The sequence below is a fragment of the Muntiacus reevesi genome, chromosome 21 (genome assembly GCF_963930625.1).
Source record: "Muntiacus reevesi chromosome 21, mMunRee1.1, whole genome shotgun sequence".
In the NCBI taxonomy this organism is placed as follows: Eukaryota; Metazoa; Chordata; class Mammalia; order Artiodactyla; family Cervidae; genus Muntiacus; species Muntiacus reevesi.
This window is the reverse complement of record NC_089269.1, coordinates 33,306,760-33,323,362: the sequence shown is the minus strand read 5'-3', so window position 1 is coordinate 33,323,362 and position 16,603 is coordinate 33,306,760. Positions and strand designations below refer to the sequence as shown.

At 33.4% G+C, this 16,603-nt stretch overlaps 1 long non-coding RNA gene across 1 annotated transcript in view; it reads right to left on the bottom strand.

Moving 5' to 3' along the window:
* The window catches only part of LOC136152360 (uncharacterized), a 252,147-nt gene extending 237,540 nt beyond the window's left edge, over positions 1-14,607 (bottom strand). Inside the window, exon 1 of the long non-coding RNA XR_010660201.1 lies at positions 14,274-14,607. This is a non-coding gene — a long non-coding RNA (uncharacterized lncRNA). The remainder of the gene's footprint in view (positions 1-14,273) is intronic.
* Positions 14,608-16,603: the final 1,996 nt, after the last annotated feature.

Sequence of the window (16,603 nt, the reverse complement as noted above, 5' to 3'; positions counted from 1 at the left end):
TGATCCTATGGACTGTAGCTGACCACATTCCTCTGTCCATAGAATTCCTCAGGCAAGAATAGTGGAGTGGATTGCCATTTCCTTCTCCAGGGAATTTTCCTGACCCAGAGATCAAATCCATGTTTCTTGCATTGCAGGTTTATCCCTGAGCGACTTGGGAAGCCCTTACTAGCTATAGGATACTGGCTACTTCACTGTTTAGGGTTGGGGGTAAGTGTGATATCTTCTCCCCGCCGAGTTAATGTGTGTATTATGTACAAGGGCTTTGTAAACTACATTTTAATGTACTACATTAATGTTATTTATTATATTTAAAGCAGTTGCTTAATAGTGTGTAAATATTACCAAATGGCATTCCTATATTATTTACCAAAATAGCCAAATATAGTCAATGTTGTGTGATGTATTCAACAGAAGCTAGTAAATAACTCAATAGATAAGTGGGATAATAACAACAAAAATTTAATCTTATTTCATTCTTCAATAAATAACTTTTCAATTTTTTATGTGATGTTTGTGTTTTCCAAGTAGAGTAGATCATCTTAATTTGAATATAGAATCACAGGCATGGAGGAAAAACAATAACAAAAATAACAGAAAATGATACCAAAAATCTCTATAAAACTATTCCCATTACTTTCAAACAAGTATTTATTCATAGTGTCAAAATACTGGATTTTATTTTGTTCATATATGAAATGAAGAGATTAAATACATAGAGAATCATTCCAAATAATTCTTTGTCAAAGACAATAGCTCAGTTTATGTTGCTTTACACTGTAACATTTCAGCCATCCATAAGAACGAGAAAAAACTTACAACTAAGTTTAAAAAGATGCATATGTTGAGCAAGCTATAACTATAGTTACATGTATATACGCACGAGACCACCTCACCTGCCTCTTGAGAAACCGTATGCAGGGCAAGAAGCAACAGAACTGGATATGGAACAATGGACTGGTTCAAAATCAGAAAAGGAGTATGCCAAGGCTGCCTATTGTTACTCTGCTTATTCAATTTACGTGCAAAGTACATCATGTGACATGCTCAGCTGGATGAAGCTCAAGCTGGAATCAAGATTGCTAGGAGAAATATCAATAACCTCAGATATGCAGATGACACCAACTTAAATGCAGAAAGTGAAGAGGAACTAAGGAGCCTCTTGATGAAGGTGAAAGAGGAGAGTGAAAAGCTGGCTTAAAACTCAACATTCAGAAAAGGAAGATCATGGCATCCAGTCCCATCACATCATGGCAAATAGATGGGAAACAGTGGAAACAGTGACATACTTTATTTTCTTGGGCTCCAAAATCACTGTGGACAGTGACTGAAGTCATGAAATTAAAAGATGCTTGCTCCTTGGAAGAAAAGCTATGACAAACCGAGATAGTGTATTGAAAAGCAGAGGCATCACTTTACTGACAAAGGTCCATCAAGCCAAAGCTTTGGTTTTTCCAGTGGTCATGTACAGATGTGAGAGCTGAACTATAAAGAAGGCTGAATGCCAAAGAATTGCTGCTTTTGAACTGTGGTGCTAGAGAAGAGTCTTGAGAGTACCTTGAACAGCAAGGAAATCAAACCAGTCAATCCAAAAAGAAATATTCATTGGAAGGACTGATGCTGAAGCTGAAACTCCGATACTTTGGCCACCTGATGCAAAGAGCCAGCTCACTGGAAATGATTCTAATGCTGGGAAAGGCTGAATGCAGGAGAAAAGGGGGATGACAGAGGATGAGATGGTCGGATGGCATCACTGAACATCATCATCAATGAACATGAGTTTGAGCAAACTCCAGGAAATAGTGAAGGACAGGGAAGCCTGGTGTGCTGCAGTGCATGGGGTCTCAAAGAGTTCAACACAACTGAGCAACTGAACAACAACAAATACGTAATAAGGAATAAAAGAAAATGAATAATGATTAAAACTTTAAGTATTTTAGGAATACTTAGCATCTACTTGAAATAATACATAGTAATTCTCATTTTCAGAAAACATTTCCATTAATATCAGTGATGCTGAGTCCTGGTTTCATGTAGTTCAAACAGGCACATGTCTGTTATATAAAGAGAACACTGACTTTAACTGTTTAATTAAAGTGACTCTATTTCCTATTTTATCTACTAGAAAGAAAAGCTGACTTCTACATTTTTAACACCAGATCTACATTTTAAAAATCATGTAAAAGCAACTGAAAACAACCAATAGGTATATAATTAATAAATTGTAATATATTCACATAAAAATTCTACAACATAATAAAAAGAACCTATGATATGTACATGTGGAGAAATCACATGAACAGAATCATGAGTAACACAAGCCAGACAAAAATGTATATGTGCTGTGTGATTCGATTTATATGAAATACAAAACTGATAAACCTAATCAATGGTATTTGTTTAACAGTGATAGACATCAATAAGGCATGAGATAATCTTCTAAGGTGCTGAAAATTTCTATATCCTGATCTGAGACATTGCACATATATGCATGTGATTATGTGTATTTACACATATGTGAAATATTCACTCACCTGTATAGTTAGGGAGCATGTATGTTAAATATCTCCATTAAAAAAATTATAGTCTCATAAAGAAACAAAAAAGTCAAAGGACCATCTTCAGTTTTTCAGAAAGCAAGCTAAATGGACATTTCAACAAAACTCATGAAAGGATCAAAGTGCCCTAGGATACAAATCAAGGATGAAATTATAAACTAGAAACTTTTAATAATGTGACTTTTACAGAAACAATAATTCATGGTCAGGTTTATATTCAATTATATATATTTTTATTAGTCCTTTTCATGTTGAGTAATGAAGCTAAATACCTCTTCTATTTTGTTTCCATATCACTAGTGTTTTAAAAAGAGAAAACAGAACATTTGGTAGCTGAATATAAATGACTTTACAGCACTAAGAGGCCCTTGTGTAGAGAAAGGAATATAAAACTTGAAGGAAGATTTATATTCAAAGCCAACTTTCCAGGCACTGGTATTATTAACATGAGCAGAAAGACCATTTTTTTCCCTCTCTACATCACCACTTTCTTCTACAATGAGGAAGTTAAAGAAAGAACATTGATCATGATCACAGCTCAAAAAGTGAATGAATCAAATATCTTAGAGCTGGAAAAGTGATTTTGGACCAATTTTTTTTACTGTTCATCAAGAGAGTTTGAAAAATCACATCCAACAATTTTATAAAATTCATTTTTTGCCCATATCCTCATTTCTTTTAAGTTTTAGTCTTAACAGAAGTTAGAAATCTAGTTTTTAAACATTTATTAACAATTGCTCTGTAATATAGTTCAAGCTTCTTTCTACACAGCCTGTGATATGGAAAACCTAGATTTTGAAAAGACACCATCATCTAGTGGGAACACTGACTTCAGAGCAGCAAAACATTGTGGAAAGAGTTCTCAGCCTCTGCTTCCATGGAATGCCATGATAGTGCTCTGCTCAGGACCACTGGGGATTATTGGTGACCACAGTGAAAACTCACTGTGCCTCTCCAGTTCATGCACCTCTTTAGTTATAATAAAATATATGTAAACAAAACAAGCTAGTGAAATTTCCTGGCTAAGAAGATGCTTTTCCCCCTACTGTACTATTCTACAGCTCAACATTTTAAGCCACCGATAAGCAAAAGAGCCTCATATTAGAAATGCAATCGTTACCCACACAATCATTTTTTTTAATGTAGAAAACTTCTTATGCCCAAAAGCATTTTATTGGTCACTGGCTATTGCTTTACTTAACATTAAATGTACTTCATATATTAAAAATACTTACTATATAAAGTATCTCTCACTATTCTCCATCTATGACTGATTTTTAATGTTTTTAGAACTTTGTTTCTTCAACTGTTAAAAAAGAGCTTTTAAATCAAAGGATTATATTTAATGTTCCTTATACTCTTAAAGCCAAAAATCATTAAATATATAGTGCATTGGAAAGTAGGATGGACTAGAAGCACCATTAACACAGATTCAAATCATGACAAGGACATTCAGTAGGCCAGGAACTCTAAGAAAACTACTTAAGCACTCTAAGAACTCTCATCTGTACAATAGGGGTAATGATCCCCAATTTGATGGTTACTTAAAAAATTAAGGGAGTTGACAAAGATCTTTGCACAGGATCTGAACCACTGCATCAATGACTGATCATGACTTTCAGTGGCAGGAGTTAAGTATAAGAAAAAAAAATTGTTGTAGACAAGATAGATAAAAGGTTCCATCAGGATACTCCTAACCAATGAGTCACCTTTCTAAATACCTCCAAGGTCATTTTTTGTAGTTATTTTAGTAAAACTCTTAGGAAAGCAAATAATTGTTAAAATACTAATGGATTAATTATAATGATTCTCTGAGCTTAAACAGGAGAAACACCCTTTGATTCCCTGGCCCAAAGCAATCATTCACCTTCCACTTCCCCTTTTTCCTGCAACCATCAACATGCCTTCTCAGAAGAGTTTTAGAAAAGTTTGGCTATTCCAAGCTTCAGAGAAAAGTCTGTTTCAAGCCCAAGGTAACTTGGTGAGGAACAGATCTTTACCGATCCAGAATTGCCAAAGCAATCCTGAGGAGAAAGAACAAAGCTGGAACTAAAACAGAGCTACCATAGGAGCCTGCAGTCCTACTCTTAGGCATATATTAATAGGAAAGCATGCTCCAAACAGATACATGCAGTTCATTGCAACACTGTTTACAATGGTTGAGACATGGAAGCAAGCTAAATGTCCATCAGCAGAGAAATGGATAAAGAAGATGTAGAACATACATACACTTGAATATTACTCAACTAGTAAAAAGAATGTAATAATGCCATTTGCAGTAACATGGATGGATCTATAGATTGTCATACTGAGTGAAGTAGGTCAAATAAAGAAAAATAAATATTGTATGATACTGCTTATGTGAGGAATCTAAAAAGAAGTGATACAAATAAACTTATTTACAAAACAGAAACAGACTCAGAAAATAGAGGATGAACTTATGATTACTTGGGGAAGGGACAGTTAGGGAGTTTGAGACTGGCATGTACACACTGCTATATTTAAAATGGATAACCAACAAGGATTTATTAGATAGCACCGGGAACTCTGCTAGTGTTAGGTGGCAGCCTGGATGGGAGGGGAGTTTGGGGGGGAATGGACACATGCTGACCTATGGCTGAGTCAGATTGCTGTACATCTGAAACTGTCACAACACTGTTAATCACCTATACTCCAGTATAAAATCAAAAGTTTAAAAAAAGAGCTGGAGATAAAACCCTCTCAGACTTCAGACAATACGACAAAGCTACAGCAACCGAAACGGTATGCTATTGGCACAAAAGGGGATATGTAGATCAGCAGAACAGAATCAAGAGTTCTAAAATAAACCCATACACCTACAGTCAAAAAATCTTCAACAAAAGAGGCAAGTAAATACAATGGGTAAAAGGCAGTCTCTTTAGCAAGAAGTGTTGGGAAAGTTGGAAAGTTACATGTAAAGTGATGAAGTTGGAACACTTCCTCACACCATACACAAAAGTAAACGCCAAATGGCTTAAGGGCTTAAATATAAGACATGACACCATAAAACTTCTAGAAGAGAATACAGGCAAAACATTCTCTGACATAAACTGCACCGATATTTTCTTAGATCAGTCTTCCAAGGCAAAGAAATAAAAGCAAAAATAAACAAGTAAGACCTAATCAAACTCAAAAGCTTCTGCACAGCAAACAACCAACAAAACAAAAATACAGCCTACAGAACTGAAAAAAAAATAGTTGCAAATGAAGGGACCAATGAGGGGTTAATTTGCAAAATACACAAACAGTCCATACAACTCAATAGCAAAGGAAAAGAAAAAAGAAAACACAAGAAAATGGCCGACTTTCTTGGTGATCCAGGGGTTAAGAATTCACCTTGCAATGCAGGGACATGGGTTCCACCCCTGGTTGTAGAACTAACACCCCACATGGTGCAGAACAGCTAAGTCTGAAGACCACAACTAGAGAGCCCAAGCAATGCAACAGAAGATCCTGCATGATGCAATGAATATCCCACACACTGGAACTAAGACCTGATGTAGCCAAATAAATACGTCTTACAAAATGGGCAGAAGACACAAACAGATATTTCTCCAAAGAAGAAACACAGACGATGAAAGGGCACATGAAAAGATGCTCAACATTGCTTATTATTAGAGAAATTCAAATCAAAACCAGGTATCATTCACACCAGTCAGAATGGACATCATGAGAACGTTTACAAATAATAAATGCTAAAGAAGGTGTGGAGAAAATAGAACCCTTCTACACTGTTGATGAAAAAAAAATTGATGTGATCACTATGGAAAACAGTATGAAGTTTCCTTAAAAACCTAAATATGGATCCAGCAATCCCAGTCCTGGGCATAGACTCAAAAAAGATGAAACCTTTAATTTGAATATGAACCCCAAAGTTTAAGGCAGCACTATGTATAATAGCCAAGACATGGAAGCAACCTAAGTGTCCATCAATAGATAAATGGATACAGACATGGTGTCTGCACACACACACCACAACAGGATATTAGTCAGTCATAAAAAGAATGATATAATGTCACTTGCAGCAACATGGATGGACCTAGAGATGATTATACTAAGTGAAGTAAGCAAGTGGAGAAAGATAAATATCATATGACATCACTTACATATGAAATCTAAAAAAAGGTTACAAGTGAATCTATTTACAAAATAGAAACAGACTCCCAGACATAGAAAACAAACATGATTATCAAGGAGGATATGGGGGGATGAATATATTAAGAGGATGCAGTTAGCAGATACACACTATTATATATGTGTGTGTGTATATAGGATGCTACATATTCTATTACACATATATGTAATAGAAAAGCAACACGGATTTACTGTACAATGCAGGGAATGACATTCAATATTTTGTAAAAACACATAATGGAAAATAATCTGAAAAAAATGGCTATGTATAACTGGATCACTTTGCTATACCCCTGAAACTAATACAATATTGTAAATCAACTATACTTCAACAAAATAAAAAGCAGGTCTTTTCCTGGTCATATAATAATAATGACAGTAGCTTATCACTATTGGTTTCCCTGGTGGCTCAGACACAAAGCATCTGCCTGAAATGCAGGAGACCCGGGTTCAATCCCTGGGTTGGGAAGATCCCCTGGAGAAGGAAATGGTAACCTACTCCAGTACTCTTGCCTGGAAAATGCCATGGACGGAGGAGCCTGGTAGGCTATAGTCCATGGGATCACAAAGAGTCGGACACGACTGAATGACTTCACTTTCACTTTATCACTATGGAGTATATAAGTAGCTCTAAGTGAAATGAATGGATTTTTTTAAAAAGCTGATTTTCCAGAAATGTAGGCTCAAGGTCATTGCTTATATTCCAATAGACAAATACAGTATTCCCTATTATACCAATGTATTTACACCTTATTATTCATATTTTTCTTATCACTTGGCAGGTAAACATAAAGATCTCTTACACTCACACACATTATCTTGTGAACATGCACACATACACATTTTGGCTGCAGTTGGATCATCTTAACATGTTATCAGGAAGTATATAATGTAATGTCATGAAGGCATAGAGTATATAGAAGAGATCTACACTCTTAATCAATCTTCACAAATCTGCTGTATGTTTTGGTCTGGTTGTAATTTCCAATAGCTTAATGGTTCTATAGCTTAATGGTACCAATAGCTTAATGCCACCTAGACAGGGACTCTCCCAAGTGCTCATAAGTATTAATTCCCCTTATCTAGTAAACCTAGTAATGATGCTTCAAATCCAATTTAAAAACCATTAAAATGCAGTGAGTTTTAAATCCATTATAATTTAGCTCATTTCTGTGAAATTTAGAAGAAAGCAGCTGTACATTGTGCACATCTATAAATTACTATTAATTGCACTTTTCTCAAGTGAGAAAGGAAAAGCTTTACCTGCAATGCAAGTTGTATATCTGACCACAAAAATGCTGGTAAACCATTGTGCTTTATATATATTATATTATATTATATATATAACTATATATATATATATAAAATTTCATTTTAGGCTCATATAATCTCATCTCACTATTAATCCAGACTGTTACAAGATTTAGTTACTTCAAGTTTCATCTGAGTAGACATTAAGATGGAAAATGGAAGCTGTAAGATATTTGATTACTCTGAAGTTGTCTATATCAAAGATGAGGGAACAAATTTCATAGGTAGACTGGCTGATTCTGAAAGCAGAAAATACGCAAGTACTATTACATTCATGTTTAATGATTTGGGTATTGAAAATTTAAACAAATCCCAGATATGAAGTTGTCTAATAGCTCACATTTTATCTAAGACCAATTCATTCAGTAAGTGAACCCTTTGTCTTATATCAGGCGTTTTGAACTACTGAATACCAATGTCAATTACTACCTTCTAGTAACAAATAGCAGCTTCTAAACTAAATTTCTTGGTGCAAAGTATGTCAATAGAAAAATGTTATCATTATATAAATATTCTGAACTGATTATTGCTGATTCCTCTGACAAAATTACAAATCATTCTTTCTTTCTATATCTTTGTTGATTCATTATCTAAAAATTGAATATGTTTTAGAAACAGCTAAATTTCACTGAATAGGGCTTTTCTATGCACCAAACTTTCGACTGTCAAGCTACATGAATGTATCTAAAATTGGCTGTTGACAAAAAAAAAATCTCTCTGAGGAATATTTATGAATGGGCCCTAGGAGTAGAGAGGAAAGTACATGTGATCCATTTAGAATCCTACAGAATAAGCAATAGCAACATACATACAATTTCCAAAAGCTGCCCCATTAGCAAAAATTTCTATTTACATCATTATGCCTCATGAAGACAATAATAGAAAAATTTTAAAGAATGGTTTCAACAAGTAGTTTGCAGATGACATCTCAAATAAATTATAATAAAGTTAATCCCAAATTGAATTTCAGGACAGTTGCCTCTATCATTGTTTAAACATTTTGGGCATGCAATGTATATTGATATAAACTATTTTGATCACAAAGCACAGTTTATTAATTCACAAGTAGAAAATACATACTATAGTTTTTTAGACACTCAATCTTTCACGTACAACCATCCACATTCTTCAGGAAAGTGCCCAAGTTTAGTGAAGAATGAAAAACTAATTATCCTTCTTAAGGCTGAGTTGGCTTGTTCATTATGCTGATTTGGCCAACTGATTGAGCTGATCTACCCAAATTGTGATTTTGTTTTTTTAAATTACTATACAGAGAAGAACACTGCCTTTGCCAAAGAGACCCAATCACGGACCCTCCAGTTAACAACAAGAAAGAGTGTGTTCTGCAACATACTTCTGCAAAAATTTCTGAGATTAGTCTTATGGGGGCTCTGAAGCAAGACATAGGAAATGACTACATGGGCCTGAAACATTATACATCATATTAGACTGGACCAAAATCATCACTTTGCTACCACGTTCCTAGTAGCTCTTAAGTGAAAAGCAAATGAAGGCTGCTCTTAAAGCCCACTGTGTATCTTTCCAGTTTGTTGTTTGGGGATGAATAGCAAGTTGTAATTAGTTGCTATAAAAATATACCACGTCATTAATCTTCATTTTATTTTCTATTTCATTTTTTTTTAACTGAAGTCTGTAGAAAGCCCATGTATTTCTCACATTTATATAAACATTAAAAAAAAATACAGTCATTCCTTTCAAAATCTCTGCAAATAGTAAAGTAATCGGTAATCACAGGAGAGAAAAAAAATTTTGAAATATTTTTGGGTATCCTGAAAATGGCCACACACGCATGTTGACCTCTTAAGTTAATGGGAGAAATGAAAAATAAGGCACGGCTTAGTCTCATGGTATTTTTTAGAAGACTTATTGTATGACACTCAAGAATAGCAAAGTGGAGGCAATTATAAAACTAGTAAATACTAATAATTTTTAAGCCAATAATGGCATTATACATTTTCTGTAAATTAGTAAATCTTTAAAATTAATAATAACGAAGTATCTAGAATCACTACACGAATATGTAAATGACCACCAATTTACACAAAATATTCAGTGCTTCAAATTGATTGGTCGTCGATACTGATTTATATATAAACTAGCTTTCAATATGAAACTCAAAATCTTCGTTTATTCAGCAGACTGTGGAATAAGAATAAACTTAGAACCCACAACTACAATTTCCAGCCTAATTCTCACAAGATAGATATCTCAGGATTTACTCAGATACTCAGAACAGAAAATGTACCTGGACACCTAAACAAGAAAGCTAAAAGTTAAAACTAAAAACTAGATTTTTTAGAAAAAAATAATTGAGCACCCAAAAACAGGCCCTTTGCTGATCTTGACTTTGAGAGAAGAATATACAGCTGGATATAAATTGCCATTGTTTAAATATATAATAAGTGAGGTTGTTTATAAAGTAAATCCTACCATGTTTAAAAACTATATCAAATAGCAATATTTATTTTATGATAATGTTAAAATTAAATCAATAGTAACTAAGAAATGCAACAAGTGCAAATCGATGATTCTTTTATATAAAATAGACAAAATAAAAAACCACTATTTATTTTTTATTTAATACAAATTGTATTTAAAATCAAACCATAACATTTAGATTAGTCATTAGTTATTAGTTAACCTAGTTATCTAATTTATAGCTACACATTAGCTACATGGAAATATAACAGTTGTTCATCTCATAAAAGAATAAAATACTACAGTTATTTCTACAGAACAAGTCTTATAAATGCACTTTCAAAAAAGTAATTTTTTAATGTTCAAGATTCTCTGTATTCATTAAATGACAGAATACTATCAGCAGTTTACACACAACGTATCTCTTTACTGTTAGTACATACTTTCTCCAGTACAACAAAGGTTGGTATCTTACGTGTTTCACCATCTACTTTTGTTATTACAAATTCAAGATCATCCTTCGTATACTAATCTCTTATGGCAGAGGTCATTGCAGGTGTGCCAAAATTCAATAATTACATTCTATCTAATGTAGCAATACATTTACCTCATTGCTGAATTTACTATTTAGAACAAAGCATTTTGTTTGAATAATAAAATGCTCAACAAAAAAGCCCTGTTATAACATTTCTCGCATTTAAAAGTTGTGGATAAAATACTGCAGCTTTAAAGTGTGGTTTTTTTTTTTCAACAAGAAGTACATTTTATACTTAATTATTTAATATTTCTTTTAACTTGGGGGAAAGAAAGAATTTTATGTGTCTGTTGCATAATTGAAACTAACCAAAATGCTGTCACATTTAAAACGGTAAAGACCCATAATTTAAATTGACAACTACAAATGAATTTCACTTTCTCTAAAGAGTGAAGTAGTTTCCAGATTGTAAAGTGGAATTGGTTTTTAAATTTCCAAGAGATTGGGAAAAATAACAAACAAATCAAATTATTCAAACTGTTCTTTGCAAATAAACAACAAAATATTGAAATATTTTTCTTTTTAGAAGTAATTATATTCTGAATGTTTTTTTAAAATGTCAACTCAGTGAAAAAAATGTATTCAGTGTTTTGCAGCCATTGTCCCAAAAGGAAAATTAGCTATTAATTCCATTAACAAGCATACACTTTTGAAATATTCAATTACAATTTACAGCTATTGCAAAAGAAAGTAATATTTCTTAGTTTTCTCCATAAAGTACATGACTCAAATTTTTCTCAATACTTATGTGTTTCTATCTCAACTCAAAAGTATTTGTCAGTAATTTTGTACAATTGAATTTCTTCTGACCTCGCAAACTAACGTGTCTGTGCACTTTAAAAGTTTGATATTTTACCGCATTTATTTTACGATGGCCTCTAGGAGCCAAAAAACCCTACCACAGCAAGGGCTAACATCATCACTTGAAACATTTCTCAATATACTTAAGAGAAATAGCCTGTCAGTTTCAAATAAGCAAGACAAATAATTAAAAAATAAATGGAAACAGAAGACAATGTTGTGTTATGACAGCTAAGGTTAAGATAAAAATAGAATTCAAAAATAATTTTTAAGCAAGGATCTTGCTGAATAAGCAAGCTATCTTATTTTTCCTGCACCTGTTTGATGACAGTAAATAATAAAAATGTTCCTGCTTTATTCAAATTTTGAAATATCTAACATATATTAATTTTTTTCAAGAATACAAAATATTAGATTAAATGAGAATTCAACTGTGACCTCACAAAGAAGTATAGAATTAATCCAGGTAAATATCTATAAATATCAGATATGTATTGCCCTTTCTCAATTTATAGCATCTCTGTATTTTAATGTTGACTAATGTAACTTAAAACACTTCATGCCTGAATGGTAAATACAGCATCATAATTTACCCCAGAGTAATACCAAAAATATTTTATATATACACAAATTATATATACATATGTAAATTGATCTGAAGGAAATCAGATGCATTTGCTAATGCTAAAATTTACTTTAAGCTAATGTTCACTTTTTTCTATGACTCCAATTATCAATCTTTTCACTGTGTAATAAAAAAAAGGTAAGATAAACATAGCGATAAATATACGAAAAACATATCTACTAAAACAGCTCTAACTCATGATTCTCTAGAGAATAAATCAGGTTCTTATCAATATTTCTTTAAAAATATGATTATTTTAAAGTGAAAAATAAAGTTTCACTCTAGATTACCACAGACTAACATATAAGGCAAAATAACAGTATAATAAGGTTTCTTAAAAAGAAAGCAGAGCAACTGAGATCCCACTTTTCTGCTTTTAAATACACTTCTACATATCTGTTTCTAATGTCTAAATATATTGCTGAAAATGGTTATGTAAAATCTGAGGTTATTTGTATCTGATTACTAAGGTATTTCATTGCAACCTGTGAGTTTAACTCTTAAAATGCTGGAGTATAAAGTAACACATTGGCTTTCATGAAAAATTTATTTATAATAAAATAAAAAGTGACAGTTCTAAAAATCAGATGAAAGTGTCTTTATGCTTTCTTTCACACACACAGAAAACCTCATTTTTATCGCAAAACAGCAATTAAATACAATTATTTAAAGTTATTCAGTCATGTTTATATATATCAAGCACTTCTACTAAAACATTTGTTGTAAACAGGTCAGAGTGTTAATATATTTTTTAAATTATATGAAAAGTTGTAATATTTTTTTAGAATCTTAAACACCATGATATTTAAAATACACAAAACATCCCATTTTAAAAATGTTTAGCTTCATTGTGCGCAGAGTGAAACTTCTAGAAAACTTCATTACTTACTGTCCACTGAGTATTACTGAGAGAGATGAACAGTTTTCAGAATTCATCTGCTAATTATCCTGAAGTGTTTTGAATAACTCTTTCGTACTATACAGTTCTCAGTGTGATTATCCCTACACTGATCTGCTGAGAAAAACAAAAAAAAAAATCGGTAAATCTTCTTCTTTAAGATTGTTCTTGTTATAACATATTTTAGGTGGCCACAAGCAGGAACTCATAATTCTCAAAAGCAACGATATGAGGAAAATGTTTTTAAATACTTGTTTCATATTTACTGTATAAAGTCATTTTGACATGCCTACACAACTGATTATGGCAGCTTTCAGACATGATTTCTAATAAAAAAAAAAAAAAAAAAAAAAAACTTTTTTTTTTGCTCCAGGTTCTTTAGAGAAAGCTTGCCGCTGGGAAGTTGATCTTGGCCAAGTGCCAAAATCATGTGCAAAGGGGCCTCATTAGGGATTCATGGCAGCCTTCAGCACTAACAAAAAATGTGACCCAACAGGCTAAATCAGCGACTAAAATTAAAAAGTAAGAGACAAAGACAACTTACTTAATATTCCTTCCAAAGCAACATTAAACTTCTTTTGGTAATTAAACCCTTGTTAGTCTAATGCAGTGTTCCTCTGTCCTCAAATGATTGTACAATTACTCTTTAAAACTTGTCAATTTCCCTCCTAAATACACTTTCTTTCTGCGGCAGTTTACAAAGATTTTGCTATATAATAAAACCCTATATCCACTATAATCAGTTCAACAGCAGAAAACAAAATCGTCAAAATGCAGACTACAGTATTCCCTTAAGATTTCAACAAACAAACAAAAAATAAGCAAACAAATAAGTACCTTTTAAACTTCTACAGAAGTGAACAGGCACACTCCAAGCTCACGTCGCTTGTAATGATTCATTCTCACTGCCCAAGATTTCCCCCCAAAAGTAGATTTGATACGCAGCCTTACCTAGATGTCTTCTGGCTTTCCTGCAGATCAAAAAGTTTCCTGCCTAAGCACACAGATATTCTTTCACAAACCATAAAGGCCCTTTTATGAATCCAACCCTGGAACAGTCTGCCTTCCACACCACGTTGAGAGCCCAGTGCGTCAGCTCTCAAGATAAAATACACTGCTAATACACAATTAGTGGGAGAGGTTGTCTACTGGAGAATTTATCTTAACGAAAGAAGGAAAAAGAAGCTTTTTTTCTGCTTTTTTTTTTCTGGAAAAAGAAGAGAGGGTGCGGTCAGATGTTAGGTTTTGCCTGAGAAAGGGCCCTACACTGCACTAGTACCTAAATACTAGCAGAAGCTGCCTGGGAAGACAGCCAATGGAAGGACTTTGTTTGACCCAGCTGCCAATCTCCCCTGTAGCCGTGCGCCAGACTAAACACTCACACTATTTTAACTGAAATCAGGCTACAGCAGCTGTTTGCTTTCCGGCTCTGAGCTCTGCACCCACCATGGCCTGTGCAGTTCACCCAGCGAGTTCTGCTAGCTGCGTGGCTAAAAATCTGTTCTGGGCTGGGATTTGTCATTGGAGAGCAAAATTTAACCCTATTCCTCGTGGCAAATCTGTACTGTGTGTTCCTCAGCCTTTGCATCTGGTAATTCGGAATAATTTTAAGATCTATTTAAAGAAGAGTGACATTTTCTTTCACAGAAGAAAAGATTTGAAGGTTACAAAGATTCATATTTTCTTTGAAATTCTAACCTAAATTCTTCAGATGTTTTCAAATAACACTAAGATAACTCTTGTGCATGGCAAGAACAAGACCCCTACCAAGCACTTCTAAGAACAAAGATGGTACCTATTCAACCCAACCCAAACTTCTTTAGCCCTACCAAGATGGAAAGTTGGTAGAATGGGTACAGAGACTCAAATCATTCTGAAAGTTAGTTCTTACTACTTAAGATTCCTCCAGAAGCAGCATCTGAGCACAAAAGTAATCTGTGCTCCTTATATGAAAAAGTACCAAGTGATCCCATTTATCTTTCCTAAATTTCTAACCTTATTTAGCTATTAGGCTGAATGTGAAAATTAATTATGAATTGTAAAAGATTAAAATGCGCCCATTGGTAGCCTAAAGTGAAAAGGAAACTAAAGAGTAGTTAGTCAGGAGAAGCACAGTTTAAATAATAATGTAAGAATTATCTGATGTAACAGGAAGAAAAGATCTGATAACCAAGAGTTATTGCACACAAGATAGGAGCCAAATATTACATATACACAGAAAATAAGTCAGGAAGTCATTCAACATGTGGAAGAGAGAAAGACGTTGACAGGAGTGTGATAACATGAACTATAATCAAGTTATTCTTATTCCTGACCAAATTCCTAATTATGGAAAACCATGGTGAGAGAGGACAGCATCTTTTCATTTAGCAATCTTAGTTTCTGCTGTTGCTCAAGGGTAGAAGAATGTCTCTTCATTTACAGGCAAATAGCCAGTAAAACTTTTATTTTTTTAATGTAACTAATTAGGTTCACAGTGCAGTCAGAAGATGACCAAAAAAGAAACGTTTCTGATATAGTGTAAAAGTACTACCAGGGATAGTTTTGCAAAGTTGTTTCTCATGCTTTAATAGAAAGTATACTTTGTTGCTGTTTCTGACCGCAAAATAATATTTCTGTTTTCTTATCTTAGAAACTAGAGATTGAAGCTACAAAAAGTAGTGAAGATGGTTCTAGAGAGGGTGAACTATTAGGTTTGATGGGTGCATGCAAACGGAAAGACCCAATCATTAAAAATTCGTGTCGAGATAGTGTTGTATGACAAATGAGCTACTATCTCATTCTGAAAGGACTACATGCATTAACCTGGAAGGTCTGCATTGGATCTGGCTTCCTACACAGCGGAGTAAAACTGGTTGCTCAGAATTCTCATGGAATCAGATAAAGTGTCGGAAAACGGTTTTTGTGTGTGTGTGTTTGTGTGTGCTTCTCTTTCAATCCACAAAAATATTCAACATGTTTCTCTGAATGGTCTATTACAACCTACCAAGAAACTATCATGCAAATTACACAAATATATGTACTTCTGCAGTAGCTTTTTTTTTTTCTGTTTTGAAAATTAAACTTCTGCTTTTATTTATTTATTTGCAGTAGCTTAAGAAATAAATGTTAGCTTTTTAAGTAATCTAGTCTGTGGTATATTTTATCACAGCCTGAGAAAACTAATATGTTTAAGTTAAAAGGAGTGAAAAATTATCTTATTGTAGATTACTTGATTACAATTTGTTTCTATACTCTGGTTTTTGATTTTGCATGATAGTTCTGATCCATGGATAATTTAC